This window comes from Ambystoma mexicanum (genome assembly GCF_040938575.1).
Source record: "Ambystoma mexicanum isolate Mex_15411 chromosome 12 unlocalized genomic scaffold, UKY_AmexF1_1 Mex_chr12_unloc.2, whole genome shotgun sequence".
NCBI classification, from domain to species: Eukaryota; Metazoa; Chordata; class Amphibia; order Caudata; family Ambystomatidae; genus Ambystoma; species Ambystoma mexicanum.
The window spans coordinates 11,312,090-11,326,289 of record NW_027182323.1 but is presented as its reverse complement, the minus strand read 5'-3'; the positions used below and the strand labels follow the sequence as shown (position 1 = coordinate 11,326,289).

The 14,200-nt window shown below is 44.0% G+C and overlaps 4 non-coding genes across 4 annotated transcripts; 2 read left to right on the top strand and 2 right to left on the bottom strand.

Annotated features, from left to right (window-relative positions):
- TRNAR-UCG (transfer RNA arginine (anticodon UCG)) lies at nucleotides 1-73 on the top strand. Its single transcript has one exon. It is a non-coding gene; the product is annotated as a tRNA-Arg (tRNA).
- Nucleotides 74-3,067: 2,994 nt separating this feature from the next.
- Nucleotides 3,068-3,139, bottom strand: TRNAQ-CUG (transfer RNA glutamine (anticodon CUG)). Its single transcript has one exon. It is a non-coding gene; the product is annotated as a tRNA-Gln (tRNA).
- Nucleotides 3,140-9,800: 6,661 nt separating this feature from the next.
- TRNAR-UCG (transfer RNA arginine (anticodon UCG)) lies at nucleotides 9,801-9,873 on the top strand. Its single transcript has one exon. It is a non-coding gene; the product is annotated as a tRNA-Arg (tRNA).
- Nucleotides 9,874-12,868: 2,995 nt separating this feature from the next.
- On the bottom strand, nucleotides 12,869-12,940 carry TRNAQ-CUG (transfer RNA glutamine (anticodon CUG)). Its single transcript has one exon. It is a non-coding gene; the product is annotated as a tRNA-Gln (tRNA).
- Between the last annotated feature and the right edge of the window lie 1,260 nt (nucleotides 12,941-14,200).

Genomic DNA, 14,200 nt, shown 5'->3' with positions numbered 1-14,200 from the left:
GACCGCATGGCCTAATGGATAAGGCGTCTGACTTCGAATCAGAAGATTGAGGGTTCGAGTCCCTTCGTGGTCGGGGACGTTTTGTACATTTAAATTATCTTTGCTTTTATAGGAAAAGTTGATGATGTACGCATCTGGAAATCCAGATGTCATATTTTGGAAACTAAAGCCGGCTACAGAGAAGACCATGAGATGCTCCTCAACACCATTCGTGTGCAAATGCTTAGGAAATACTGTCAGCCCATTGTATGGCTTCAGGTCGGAAGAGGGTTGTGTGTGCTGGCACGCATTGGGGGAGATTCATCCAATTTGCACTGCTCTAGTGCAGGAGCAGGGAAGGTATTTGTCTGGTTGTAGTGACAGTGAAATTACACAATATGGCTGCATGTTTGCAGTGCTGAAACGTTAACATCCGCACCGTTGGAAGCACCCAAAACACGAACACAAACATTGCGGCGTTAGGCCTGGCGCTAAGAGATGCACATGAAGGGTTTTGTAGCGCCCTAATTCCAACACATCTTTTGTCATTACGCTGGTGCTTAGCATAAACCTTGTCATTACAACAGTTTTGCTCATTGTAGCCCCAGCACAATGACAACATGCTGCTTGTTTTACCACCGGTGTAATAACAACATGTGCACGAGTGTTCAAGCTGGTAATGTTACCTTAGCAAATGTGGTAATTGTGTCTTCACTAAGGTTTCCGGAAATGCTTTCAAGGCATCAGTGCAGCGACCAGTATGCATCTGGATGTTGAACTGGCTCTACAAAAAGCAATTCATGCCCAGTTAAAAATAGCTCTAAATGCCGACTTTTCACAGCATCAGTATACTCCTACTTTGCATCATCCTGACATACTTCCAATTTGCAAATTGCATGTCATGTCATAATAAAGCAGGATGTGGTGGTCAGCCATATTTTCTGCCACCAAGCGCTCCAACAGAACCAGCACATCATGTTACAGGTATCCCGACAAAATATAGCCATCAAAAATAGTCTGTGAAAATGTCGTGGTGAAAATACCTCTGCAGTGAAAACGATGCCAAGCAAAAAGTAGTCAAAAACGCAGCTGAAAAGTAGCCAAAATTGGTAGTGTTGCTACAGTAATTGTTAGGTAAAAGAGTATTTAGTGGGCTTGTTATTGCCTGGTTTAGGGTTAGGGGAAGGATAGGGGTTAGGGTTAGAGTAAATATGTTCAGGTTTGGTTAGTGGTTAGACGAGATTCTGTGTCAGCTGAAGGGTTTGGGTATTGGTTTGGGGAAGTGTTAAAGAAATGGATACAGAGGATGGAAAGGGCTGGTGGTGTTGGCGTAGGATAGCAGTTAGGTTAAACCTAGTGGTTAGGGTAAAGTAATCATTAGGGTAAGTGTTAGAGTTGCAATTAAGGTAAGGTTAGTATTACAGGAAGGGTTTGGGTCAGGGCTAGGGCTGTGTAATTTGTGGCGACCTGGTGATTGTATTGGAGACAGGTTCACTGTTGATTTGCTCTTTATTTTGCATTCGCTAATATGCAAATAAAGTGCATTCGTGTGCTGAAGGGTTCCTGTTCTGTGAGAATTTAGGGTAGGATAAGTGGTGTAATTCGAGTTAGGGGACGGTTTAGGAATGGAGTTCATATTTAGGGTTGCAGCCTTGTGCTTTTGTGTATTTAAAAATAGGTGTTTTGGTGACCTTATTTACTGGCAACATTTTCAGACCTGGCATAGTTTTTATTGAATGACTAACTTTATTAAAATGACTTTTTGCTGACTACATTTACCTGCAGACATTTTCACATAGAACCATGTTAGATATTACAAGAAGGCTGGAGATAAGTCTATAAGAGGCCAGTATGGCGGGGTCCAGTGTTGGTTTCTTTATAAGCATGAAGGTAACGCCTGCCGTGTTCATATGGGGGACAAACCAGCGGAAAAGATGGGGTTGATCAGATGAGCCTCTTAAAGGCATTGAAGGAAAAGCTGTTCCAGGGCCACAGCTGAGCCAGTGGATTTGAGCTTATTGATCAGTTCAAGGACAGCGGCAGCATCCACCCATTGTGAGGGGAAGCAAAGCACCTTTTCTCGTCCTGGGCACAGGCAAGGCAGCTGGCAGGGATCTATGTCCATTGCAAGAACATACAGATTCCTTGTTTTAGTAATGATTTGCCGGAAAGTGAAAAATAAATCAAGACTTTCAAAGAGAAATGCAGATGGGAGATATAAGGGAAACATGATTTATGTTAAGATGGTTTCTAGAGATGCTGCCAAAACAACATATTACATTTTATAACCATACTATATAGGCACATATGTTTTCATGCACATCACGTGCAAAACCAAGACACACGCAGTAACGAGCGGGAAAACTCAGCAAATGGTTCTTACTTCTTGAACCAGTTGTCCGTTTTCCTTTTCAGTGAATTAAACGTGTAATAACATTCCATTGGTGTCAATCTGAAAAACATGTAAAAGCAACAACAACATACATGGATATGAAAGAAAGACTGAGAAGACATATAGTCCTTGAAGTGGCGAGTCTCAAGGTCTGCTGGTTCACATTAAATAAGAGGAGGAAATAGGTTATGTGGGAGTTTGATACATAACCAGCTCAATGTGATTGAACTGTTTTAGGGGTACAAAGAGAGTACATCTAAAAAAAAAGAGGTATTAGATAGAGGGTCCCCTGTCAGTTCCAGGCGATAAAACATGCACCGAAAAAAGGGATTCTGCGGTCATGGGAGAGTCATCAACTTACATTTAGGACAGTAAGCAAGGACGTAGATTTAGGACAGTAAGCAAGATTAATGAGCACAGAATGTTAGATGCTATGCAACTGTTTCCCGAATACTTTGCTGACCTGCTGCTCAGAGAGAACACTAAGAGATGAAAGGCAGAGAAATTGAAGTTCTGTTGCAGAAACCTGGGAACGCCTTCTCTGTTTAAATAAAGACTATGAAAGTACCATGTGTACCGTCTCCAAACACACAAGTCACTTCTGCCACCATTTGCAAGTAAAAATAGCAAGACACGTCCTGTTAACATTAAATCGACATAACATTTTTATGTTAAATGTTTTTTTTCAAAAAAACTAGGTCCCACCGAGATTTGAACTCGGATCGCTGGATTCAGAGTCCAGAGTGCTAACCATTACACCATGGAACCACGTGAACAGTACTTTCCAGTCCCTCAATATACTCTGTTCAAGAAGGAGAAGTACATGCAGTAGCATATTTTTGTTATCTACTGTAATTCTAGTTTAAGATTTCACCTTTTTGCAGAAAAGCATAGCCAAGCGTCCAATCAGTGAAATTTCATGAGCAAATCTGGAAAATCCAGAATGACTCCTTTCATGATTGAGATTTTATTATTTAGAAGAGAAAACATGGATATTGTACATGAATACAGGTATCTCACTAACACAATCACTCAACGTCCCACTTGCAGGGGCAGGAGGGCAGGGACCCTTACTAGCAGCGCTTCTGGTAGCCATGCACAACTCGCCATTCTCTTATCTACGCTGTTGGCGCTAACCTATTCCTAATTAGCGTATAATAAAGAGATTGGGTTTGCATGGGTTGGACTAAATAGGAGGACTAATATAAAAGAAGCTGTTTTCAAGGACTCAGTAGCGCCACCTGCAGACTGTATAGTATAACACTGAACCCTATAACAAAAACAGGACAAATATAGACAACTCTGGGTTTGTAACTGGCAACAAATGCAGGAATAATAAACTTAGAAATTCGTGGGTAGTCGAAACAATATTTTCAATGGAAAGAAAAAAACCTGAACTAAAGTGCAAAACAATTAAACTGCTGCATTTGAAAGGAAGATCAGCTATTGATCAACGTATAAGGCAAGAAAATAAGCCAGTTTAGGTAAATGGTATAAACAATCGCGTTCCCCTACGGATACGAATGGAGGAATACATATTTAAGCCTTTCGTGCTGGGGTGGGAAGGTGAGCGTATGTCACTGCTAGTTCACTATAAATCCCACAATGCACTTAAAAAGGTATTACCCAAATTGTTCCGAAAATATTGATCGCATGGTAGAGTTGACCCAATTCGGTCACTACCATTAGTTCGAATTTTTTCCAACAATTTGGGTGCCAAAATACCGGAACATGAGGAGCAGGGTTTGGAGGTGTCCCCTGCTCCCCATGTTAGGTATCTGTAGCCTCAGGGATTGCGGGGGTGTCCCCTGCATACTTAACAATGGAGGAGGTGGACAAAAATGGGCTGGGCCCCCGTTGTCAATGAACAGACAAAACGGGGGCCCGAGCAGTTTTACTGCGGGGGCAGATGACCCAGATCCCATAAATCAAGGTTATGGTATGTTACTGGGTTTTATACCCGATCCAGCGCCATTTGCATGGTCTCCAGGGGCTCCGCAGGATCTTAGAGAGAGGGATGGGTTACATTAGTGAGGAGAAGAGGGAAATGCAAGATGGCTTTGCTTTTGTGTTGACGCATGCACACTGGAAGTATCCTGCACTCTATGTGTGGATCGGTTGCCAGGTGTTCTGTGCCAAAAGCATGAAGGTGTTTTTGCATGAAGGGGTGCTTTATATGCCTGTGGTGCCAAGGGATGTTCTGCCATGGGTTGTGGTATGTAAATTGGTTGCAGAGGTGCAGTGTTCTGATGTTTGATATTGGTTGGGAGGGGTGTTCAAATGACATGCATGGGCGGCTTTGCTGGTGTGCCTGTTTTGTATGAAAAGTAGAATTTGAGCATGTAGTGCAGAGAGCAGTCAAAGTCCATGGTCCAGGTGGGTGAGGACCGCACAAAATCTGGAATCCACATTTAGCAGAACATCACATGGCAGAGCAAGGCTGAAAAAGACATGAAGGGTTAAAGAAAGCATTAGACGTCTCTCGTTTCATGCCTTGGTTGTGGTTTACCTTATTTTTGTACTTTTTGTAATACGTGCAACGCCTTGGATGAAGGTACTATATTGATGTTTAATAAATAAATTATACCAGCACATGAAAAATGCCAAACAAGGCAAAAGAAATGTGAGTCCTTCCTGTGCTCCTACCACTGGCGTCTGCAGAGAGCTTCCATTTCACTTTCTCACTTTGCTACTGTCAAACCGTGTCTCTCCCTCTCTTTTGCTCTCCCTCTCAAATAGATACATTGTATCCCATGTGCAACAGGGATCTTGGAATTGGGAGATGAAGGGAAGGAGTAAGGGAGACACTCCACGCATTGCCATAAAAGAAGTGCTATGGGTTATGGGAGACACAAACCTCGGGTTCAATTAAAGTTCGGCGTGAAATATGAATGCCCTGGGCAAACATTTCACTTTCCTGACTAAGTTGGTTGGCAGGCTGTGAGCCAATTTAGCTCTCAGCCTAACTTGCTCAGGGGCTGTGCTCAGTGGCCTCTTCTGACACTTTGTCATAGCAACGCTTGCCTTTCTCAGGCAATCAGAGGAGGGGTGGCTGTGATGGAAGAGTAGCATAGAAAGTATATGAAAGGAATCTTAACCAGCCCAGGTGGCCCAAAGGACTGGACACTTGCTTCTTAGCCAAGAGATTGTTGTTTTGGTTGCCATCCTTTATAAAGTGCTGCATTTTGATAAATGATCCAGCACTTCTTCTCAAAGAGTTGTAAGTGCTGTGAAGTGCACCCATATGGATGCGAGCAGGGGTGGCCCCAGCCCTTTGCTTGGGATTGCTTAAGCACTCGCACATTGAGGAGGTTGCAGGCATAAGGCAGCACTAAACTGACATTTAGTCTGGGGCACCAATTGGAAAGGGGGCCTTCAGCAAGATCTTGTAAACGTTCTCATCTTGTAGAGCAGACCATCTACCAGCAAACACTCATTAATGTTACAACAGAAGGAAACATACACTGGCAGAGGACACAAGCCTGCCCACACACAATCAATATATCCCTATGACGTAGACAAACACTTTATTGCTCAGCCCAGCCTTTAGATGGTTCACAACTCTAAGGACTAGCATCTATTTGTTAAACTAAATATCCTCTGAATTGGGATGAAAGATGCATCTAATGGGCCAAAGTAATGCCTAATAGCTATTAAGCCTCCTAGGCTCAGAGGAGGGGGAGGATCGACAGCCCAAGGGTAAATGACCCCAATCGCAACCAGCTTTCAAAACTGTCATCCTGCCCCCCAGGATACCTCGCATTTGTTTTTGAAAAAAGAAATAGATTTTCTACGCAGTTTTCTCATGTTTTGGGCTCGGTGCAAAAGGTTTTTGTTTTATTTTGTCTTATTGTGTTGACTTTTTTGGAAAAAGTCTTCTTATTGTATAGGTACATTGTGGACTCTTATGTCCCAAATGAGGGCAGCCGACACAGAGCAGGACGCAATAACGCCGCGCACAACGAATAATTAGGGCCCCTCAAGAGCCCAGCTGTAATCACAGGACCAATCGCAGTATACCACTAAGGACCCCATAGGGGGCTTTGGACCATACTACATAGCCTTGAAAAGGACCCACGGGTCGACCTCACCTCTGATACCGTTGTGGGTGCCACTAGGTCAGTTATGGTGCGTACCTTGTCTGGGCCTGGCTTCGTTCCCTCGTCTGAAAAGGCGTGTCCATAGAATCGCAGCTTCTTTTTCTTTATGTTGCATTTGTCAAAATTTAGAGTGAGGCCTGGCGTTTGCAATGCTTCACATACCATAAGTGCCTGATCGTGTTCATTCTGTGAGGTTTTGTATACCAAAATGTCATCGCTGTAATTAAAATCGGTCTTTATCGATAACAGTACTTACCTGATGGCTTCCTGAAACATCTCTGCTGCCGAAGAGATGCCGAAATTAAGGCATATATATCTAAAAAGGCCACTATGTGTCGCATATGTGATGATCACATGGGATGAGGGATGCAGTCCCAGCTGGTGATATCCTTGAGATAGATCAAGCTTGTAAACTGTTGTGGCTCTGTTAAGCTGCACGATCATATCTCTATTTTTGGTCTGCGGCGGCGTTCTCCTTGGATGGCTGTGTTGGCTACGCTCATGTCGAAGCATATCCTGATGCGCCTTCCTTCCTTGGGAACCACCACTAGGGGTGAAATCCATGGTGTGGGCCCTACCGCCTTCTTAATGATTTCATTTTGCTACAGCTGTTGAACCTCCTGAGACACTGCCTGTTGCAAATGAAACCAAACCCTCCGGGGCTGTTGGGGTACTGGGCGCACCTTTTCATCGATGTGGAGCTAGTTGACGCTCCATTTCTATTTTCCCAGTCCCTTGAAGAGGGTCGGTATTTGTTTATCGCACTTGTTCTTTAGAAATGGGTCTGTGTGATAATCTTGCCACACTGTGCGTTAGCTGTCGGGGCCCCATACCGCACCTTACCACTTCTGTATCTTGGCAGTTTATATACATGAGTCCTATTGATTTCACCGTTTTGTAACTGAGCAGGGACCACCCATCTATAGGGCTTCTTATCACGTGTATCGTGGCGTTGGCCGAGCGTCCTCGTTGTGCGAGTGTCAGTTGAAATTGACGAATGGATGTGTAGTTACTGAGGTGTGCAACCCACACGGATGGCTATTGAGCCTGGATCTTTCTCTTTTGCAGTATCTTCCTAGCACCCATTTTGAGAAATTTGTGTTCTCCCATGATGCTCACTGTTGCTCCAATGTCCATGAGGAAGCAATGTGTAGCAGGCCCCATGTCAATCATCACCCTTGGGCCTTCCTCGGCTTCCTGGTCCCCTTACATTAGATTAAAATATTCGTCTGTGTAGTCTATATAAAACTCCTGTAGCATTTCCACATTATCTCAGTGGCTTTTAAATTCATTCTCGTATGGATCAGCATAATCCACGTACTAGTGTGGTATTTCTTTGTATGTCGCCACCTCAAATTTCAGAACCGGTTCCATCGCTCTGATCACTCTTTGTGGCATCTGCGAGTATGGCCGTGGTATCCTCCATGTTGTTTGTTGGGAAGCCCTCATTGATGGTCTCCACATGGTTGTCTGTGGTGGCCTTGCTGTCAGAAAAGGTCTGCCTTCTTGGCACACGGTGTGAAAGTGTCCTTCTCTTCCACATTTGGAGCATGCCTCACAAATTGCTGGGCATGTTCCGGTGTGCGGAAATGCGAATCCGCATCTGAAACATATCCGTTGTGGTATAGCTGACTGCCTGTTTGTTGGTATGGATATCGAGTAGGCCCCCTCGAGGTAACTGGTCCTCCCATGAACCGGTTGACCGGCCCTCTTGGTGTCATGAGAGCAGCCACCGTTTCATCTTTCTCTGTCTTCTTTTTCTGTGTTTCAATGGCTGTGGTCTGCAGATCTACCCTCTCATGCACTCTGGCCAGCTCAATGACTGTGTCAATGGTCAGCGGCTGCTTCAGCAACTGCTTCCAGAATGTAGACGATGTACACCCTTCTATCACCCTCAGCCTAGTAGACTCATCATCAGCAAAGCTCGCAAACGGCAGTGTATTAATTTCTGTAGTCGCTGTTGGGCTGGATGATTAATTTCTTGTTCAGTGCCCCCACACGGGTGTCATACGGTGTTCTTTCTTCTTACGGTATGGTCTTTATTTTACCGTTCATCTCATTGCCCAACACATTTGTGATCATGCCAGATATGGCCAGAGACTTTTCTTACCCCGCAGCACCTATGAAATCGGTGAAATCTTGCACCCATTCTGCCCACCGGGGACCTTTGTCGAATTGGAGCTGCAATGGGAATGGTGGGGGTTTTCAAAGGAAAGTGGCCCTTGCGCTTGAACTCTGCCTTGCTTGCTGCTCAGCTGGCTGCTCGTCCATCTTGCTGCTGTTCCAGGCCTCCCGGTGATGCAAATACCTCCTGGTCCACACCTTCTGTTTACCGGTTGCCTTTATCCTTTAATGTTCTCATCTTTTCTTACCCCTCTGTGGCGGATACAGGTATGGCAATGCAGCCGGGCCTGTTGCGTCAAAGGAAACAGCTGAGCAGAGTACATCCTCAGAGTGTACGTGGACTTCCTGACCTAGGTCTCTGGATGAGGGCACGGGACGCCACACAGTGCTGGTGGCAAGCAGAGTTGCGGATCACAGCGGAACAGTAATGTTGGAACGCAGACCATCCTGACCTCGGAGTCTGGATGCCGGCATGGGACGCCACTGCAGTCAGTGTCAAGTGGAACTGCGGACTGCAGTCGCGTAGGAACTGCAGAGTGCAGTGGACGTCTCTCGCGGCGTGGGACTTATGGCTTGTCGCCAGTTGTTGCATTTGGGCCTAAAGGGTCTGCATTCAACTCCGTCTATTGACTAATGTTTTCTCCCCTTACTCCTCCTCTTCCTCTCAGGCCCTTGTGACCTAGCATGGTCACTCCGTTAAAGCTGCTTCTGCCAGCTCACAACCCCCCACATTTTCATAAGCTTGTGGATCTAGGAAGCGGCTGTATGTTGTTTTTGGTGTTGCTTTTTTTTTTTATAAGTGTGCATAAGGAAGGCGCTGTGGCTTGTGGTGATGCAGGTGACCAGGACACATTTTCATCTATTTAGTTAATTAGATGAACATGAGAGCTGCATCGATTAAGACACAGCCTCAGAAGTCCACGGATAGAGAGAATACAGGCGGAAAAGGAGAGAACAATATTTGGGGACAGGCGGGGATGAAGCGAGACAGAGAGAAAGAAGTAAAACGCGTGAGAGACTGGTTCCTGTACTTTAGATCTGGGCTGTATATTTAAATGGGTCTTCATCTTAATATGTGTTCAACATATCACTTCCATAAAGAATGAGGGGATTGACTCTGGTCTAACCTCATAGACAGACAAGATAGCATATGCAATGTGATGGAGGACGCTATTTATATAAGTATACAGATGTTGCAACCAGTGGACCGCGTGGCCTAATGGATAAGGCGTCTGACTTCGAATCAGAAGATTGAGGGTTCGAGTCCCTTCGTGGTCGGGGACGTTTTGTACATTTAAATTATCTTTGCTTTTATAGGAAAAGTTGATGATGTACGCATCTGGAAATCCAGATGTCATATTTTGGAAACTAAAGCCGGCTACAGAGAAGACCATGAGATGCTCCTCAACACCATTCGTGTGCAAATGCTTAGGAAATACTGTCAGCCCATTGTATGGCTTCAGGTCGGAAGAGGGTTGTGTGTGCTGGCACGCATTGGGGGAGATTCATCCAATTTGCACTGCTCTAGTGCAGGAGCAGGGAAGGTATTTGTCTGGTTGTAGTGACAGTGAAATTACACAATATGGCTGCATGTTTGCAGTGCTGAAACGTTAACATCCGCACCGTTGGAAGCACCCAAAACACGAACACAAACATTGCGGCGTTAGGCCTGGCGCTAAGAGATGCACATGAAGGGTTTTGTAGCGCCCTAATTCCAACACATCTTTTGTCATTACGCTGGTGCTTAGCATAAACCTTGTCATTACAACAGTTTTGCTCATTGTAGCCCCAGCACAATGACAACATGCTGCTTGTTTTACCACCGGTGTAATAACAACATGTGCACGAGTGTTCAAGCTGGTAATGTTACCTTAGCAAATGTGGTAATTGTGTCTTCACTAAGGTTTCCGGAAATGCTTTCAAGGCATCAGTGCAGCGACCAGTATGCATCTGGATGTTGAACTGGCTCTACAAAAAGCAATTCATGCCCAGTTAAAAATAGCTCTAAATGCCGACTTTTCACAGCATCAGTATACTCCTACTTTGCATCATCCTGACATACTTCCAATTTGCAAATTGCATGTCATGTCATAATAAAGCAGGATGTGGTGGTCAGCCATATTTTCTGCCACCAAGCGCTCCAACAGAACCAGCACATCATGTTACAGGTATCCCGACAAAATATAGCCATCAAAAATAGTCTGTGAAAATGTCGTGGTGAAAATACCTCTGCAGTGAAAACGATGCCAAGCAAAAAGTAGTCAAAAACGCAGCTGAAAAGTAGCCAAAATTGGTAGTGTTGCTACAGTAATTGTTAGGTAAAAGAGTATTTAGTGGGCTTGTTATTGCCTGGTTTAGGGTTAGGGGAAGGATAGGGGTTAGGGTTAGAGTAAATATGTTCAGGTTTGGTTAGTGGTTAGACGAGATTCTGTGTCAGCTGAAGGGTTTGGGTATTGGTTTGGGGAAGTGTTAAAGAAATGGATACAGAGGATGGAAAGGGCTGGTGGTGTTGGCGTAGGATAGCAGTTAGGTTAAACCTAGTGGTTAGGGTAAAGTAATCATTAGGGTAAGTGTTAGAGTTGCAATTAAGGTAAGGTTAGTATTACAGGAAGGGTTCGGGTCAGGGCTAGTGCTGTGTAATTTGTGGCGACCTGGTGATTGTATTGGAGACAGGTTCACTGTTGATTTGCTCTTTATTTTGCATTCGCTAATATGCAAATAAAGTGCATTCGTGTGCTGAAGGGTTCCTGTTCTGTGAGAATTTAGGGTAGGATAAGTGGTGTAATTCGAGTTAGGGGACGGTTTAGGAATGGAGTTCATATTTAGGGTTGCAGCCTTGTGCTTTTGTGTATTTAAAAATAGGTGTTTTGGTGACCTTATTTACTGGCAACATTTTCAGACCTGGCATAGTTTTTATTGAATGACTAACTTTATTAAAATGACTTTTTGCTGACTACATTTACCTGCAGACATTTTCACATAGAACCATGTTAGATATTACAAGAAGGCTGGAGATAAGTCTATAAGAGGCCAGTATGGCGGGGTCCAGTGTTGGTTTCTTTATAAGCATGAAGGTAACGCCTGCCGTGTTCATATGGGGGACAAACCAGCGGAAAAGATGGGGTTGATCAGATGAGCCTCTTAAAGGCATTGAAGGAAAAGCTGTTCCAGGGCCACAGCTGAGCCAGTGGATTTGAGCTTATTGATCAGTTCAAGGACAGCGGCAGCATCCACCCATTGTGAGGGGAAGCAAAGCACCTTTTCTCGTCCTGGGCACAGGCAAGGCAGCTGGCAGGGATCTATGTCCATTGCAGGAACATACAGATTCCGTGTTTTAGTAATGATTTGCCGGAAAGTGAAAAATAAATCAAGACTTTCAAAGAGAAATGCAGATGGGAGATATAAGGGAAACATGATTTATGTTAAGATGGTTTCTAGAGATGCTGCCAAAACAACATATTACATTTTATAACCATACTATATAGGCACATATGTTTTCATGCACATCACGTGCAAAACCAAGACACACGCGGTAACGAGCAGGAAAACTCAGCAAATGGTTCTTACTTCTTGAACCAGTTGTCCGTTTTCCTTTTCAGTGAATTAAACGTGTAATAACATTCCATTGGTGTCAATCTGAAAAACATGTAAAAGCAACAACAACATACATGGATATGAAAGAAAGACTGAGAAGACATATAGTCCTTGAAGTGGCGAGTCTCAAGGTCTGCTGGTTCACATTAAATAAGAGGAGGAAATAGGTTATGTGGGAGTTTGATACATAACCAGCTCAATGTGATTGAACTGTTTTAGGGGTACAAAGAGAGTACATCTAAAAAAAAAGAGGTATTAGATAGAGGGTCCCCTGTCAGTTCCAGGCGATAAAACATGCACCGAAAAAAGGGATTCTGCGGTCATGGGAGAGTCATCAACTTACATTTAGGACAGTAAGCAAGGACGTAGATTTAGGACAGTAAGCAAGATTAATGAGCACAGAATGTTAGATGCTATGCAACTGTTTCCCGAATACTTTGCTGACCTGCTGCTCAGAGAGAACACTAAGAGATGAAAGGCAGAGAAATTGAAGTTCTGTTGCAGAAACCTGGGAACGCCTTCTCTGTTTAAATAAAGACTATGAAAGTACCATGTGTACCGTCTCCAAACACACAAGTCACTTCTGCCACCATTTGCAAGTAAAAATAGCAAGACACGTCCTGTTAACATTAAGTCGACATAACATTTTTATGTCAAATGTTTTTTTTCAAAAAAAACTAGGTCCCACCGAGATTTGAACTCGGATCGCTGGATTCAGAGTCCAGAGTGCTAACCATTACACCATGGAACCACGTGAGCAGTACTTTCCAGTCCCTCAATATACTCTGTTCAAGAAGGAGAAGTACATGCAGTAGCATATTTTTGTTATCTACTGTAATTCTAGTTTAAGATTTCACCTTTTTGCAGAAAAGCATAGCCAAGCGTCCAATCAGTGAAATTTCATGAGCAAATCTGGAAAATCCAGAATGACTCCTTTCATGATTGAGATTTTATTATTTAGAAGAGAAAACATGGATATTGTACGGGAATACAGGTATCTCACTAACACAATCACTCAACGTCCCACTTGCAGGGGCAGGAGGGCAGGGACCCTTACTAGCAGCGCTTCTGGTAGCCATGCACAACTCGTCATTCTCTTATCTACGCTGTTGGCGCTAACCTATTCCTAATTAGCGTATAATAAAGAGATTGGGTTTGCATGGGTTGGACTAAATAGGAGGACTAATATAAAAGAAGCTGTTTTCAAGGACTCAGTAGCGCCACCTGCAGACTGTATAGTATAACACTGAACCCTATAACAAAAACAGGACAAATATAGACAACTCTGGGTTTGTAACTGGCAACAAATGCAGGAATAATAAACTTAGAAATTCGTGGGTAGTCGAAACAATATTTTCAATGGAAAGAAAAAAACCTGAACTAAAGTGCAAAACAATTAAACTGCTGCATTTGAAAGGAAGATCAGCTATTGATCAACGTATAAGGCAAGAAAATAAGCCAGTTTAGGTAAATGGTATAAACAATCGCGTTCCCCTACGGATACGAATGGAGGAATACATATTTAAGCCTTTCGTGCTGGGGTGGGAAGGTGAGCGTATGTCACTGCTAGTTCACTATAAATCCCACAATGCACTTAAAGAGGTATTACCCAAATTGTTCCGAAAATATTGATCGCATGGTAGAGTTGACCCAATTCGGTCACTACCATTAGTTCGAATTTTTTCCAACAATTTGGGTGCCAAAATACCGGAACATGAGGAGCAGGGTTTGGAGGTGTCCCCTGCTCCCCATGTTAGGTATCTGTAGCCTCAGGGATTGCGGGGGTGTCCCCTGCATACTTAACAATGGAGGAGGTGGACAAAAATGGGCTGGGCCCCCGTTGTCAATGAACAGACAAAACGGGGGCCCGAGCAGTTTTACTGCGGGGGCAGATGACCCAGATCCCATAAATCAAGGTTATGGTATGTTACTGGGTTTTATACCCGATCCAGCGCCATTTGCATGGTCTCCAGGGGCTCCGCAGGATCTTAGAGAGAGGGATGGGTTACAT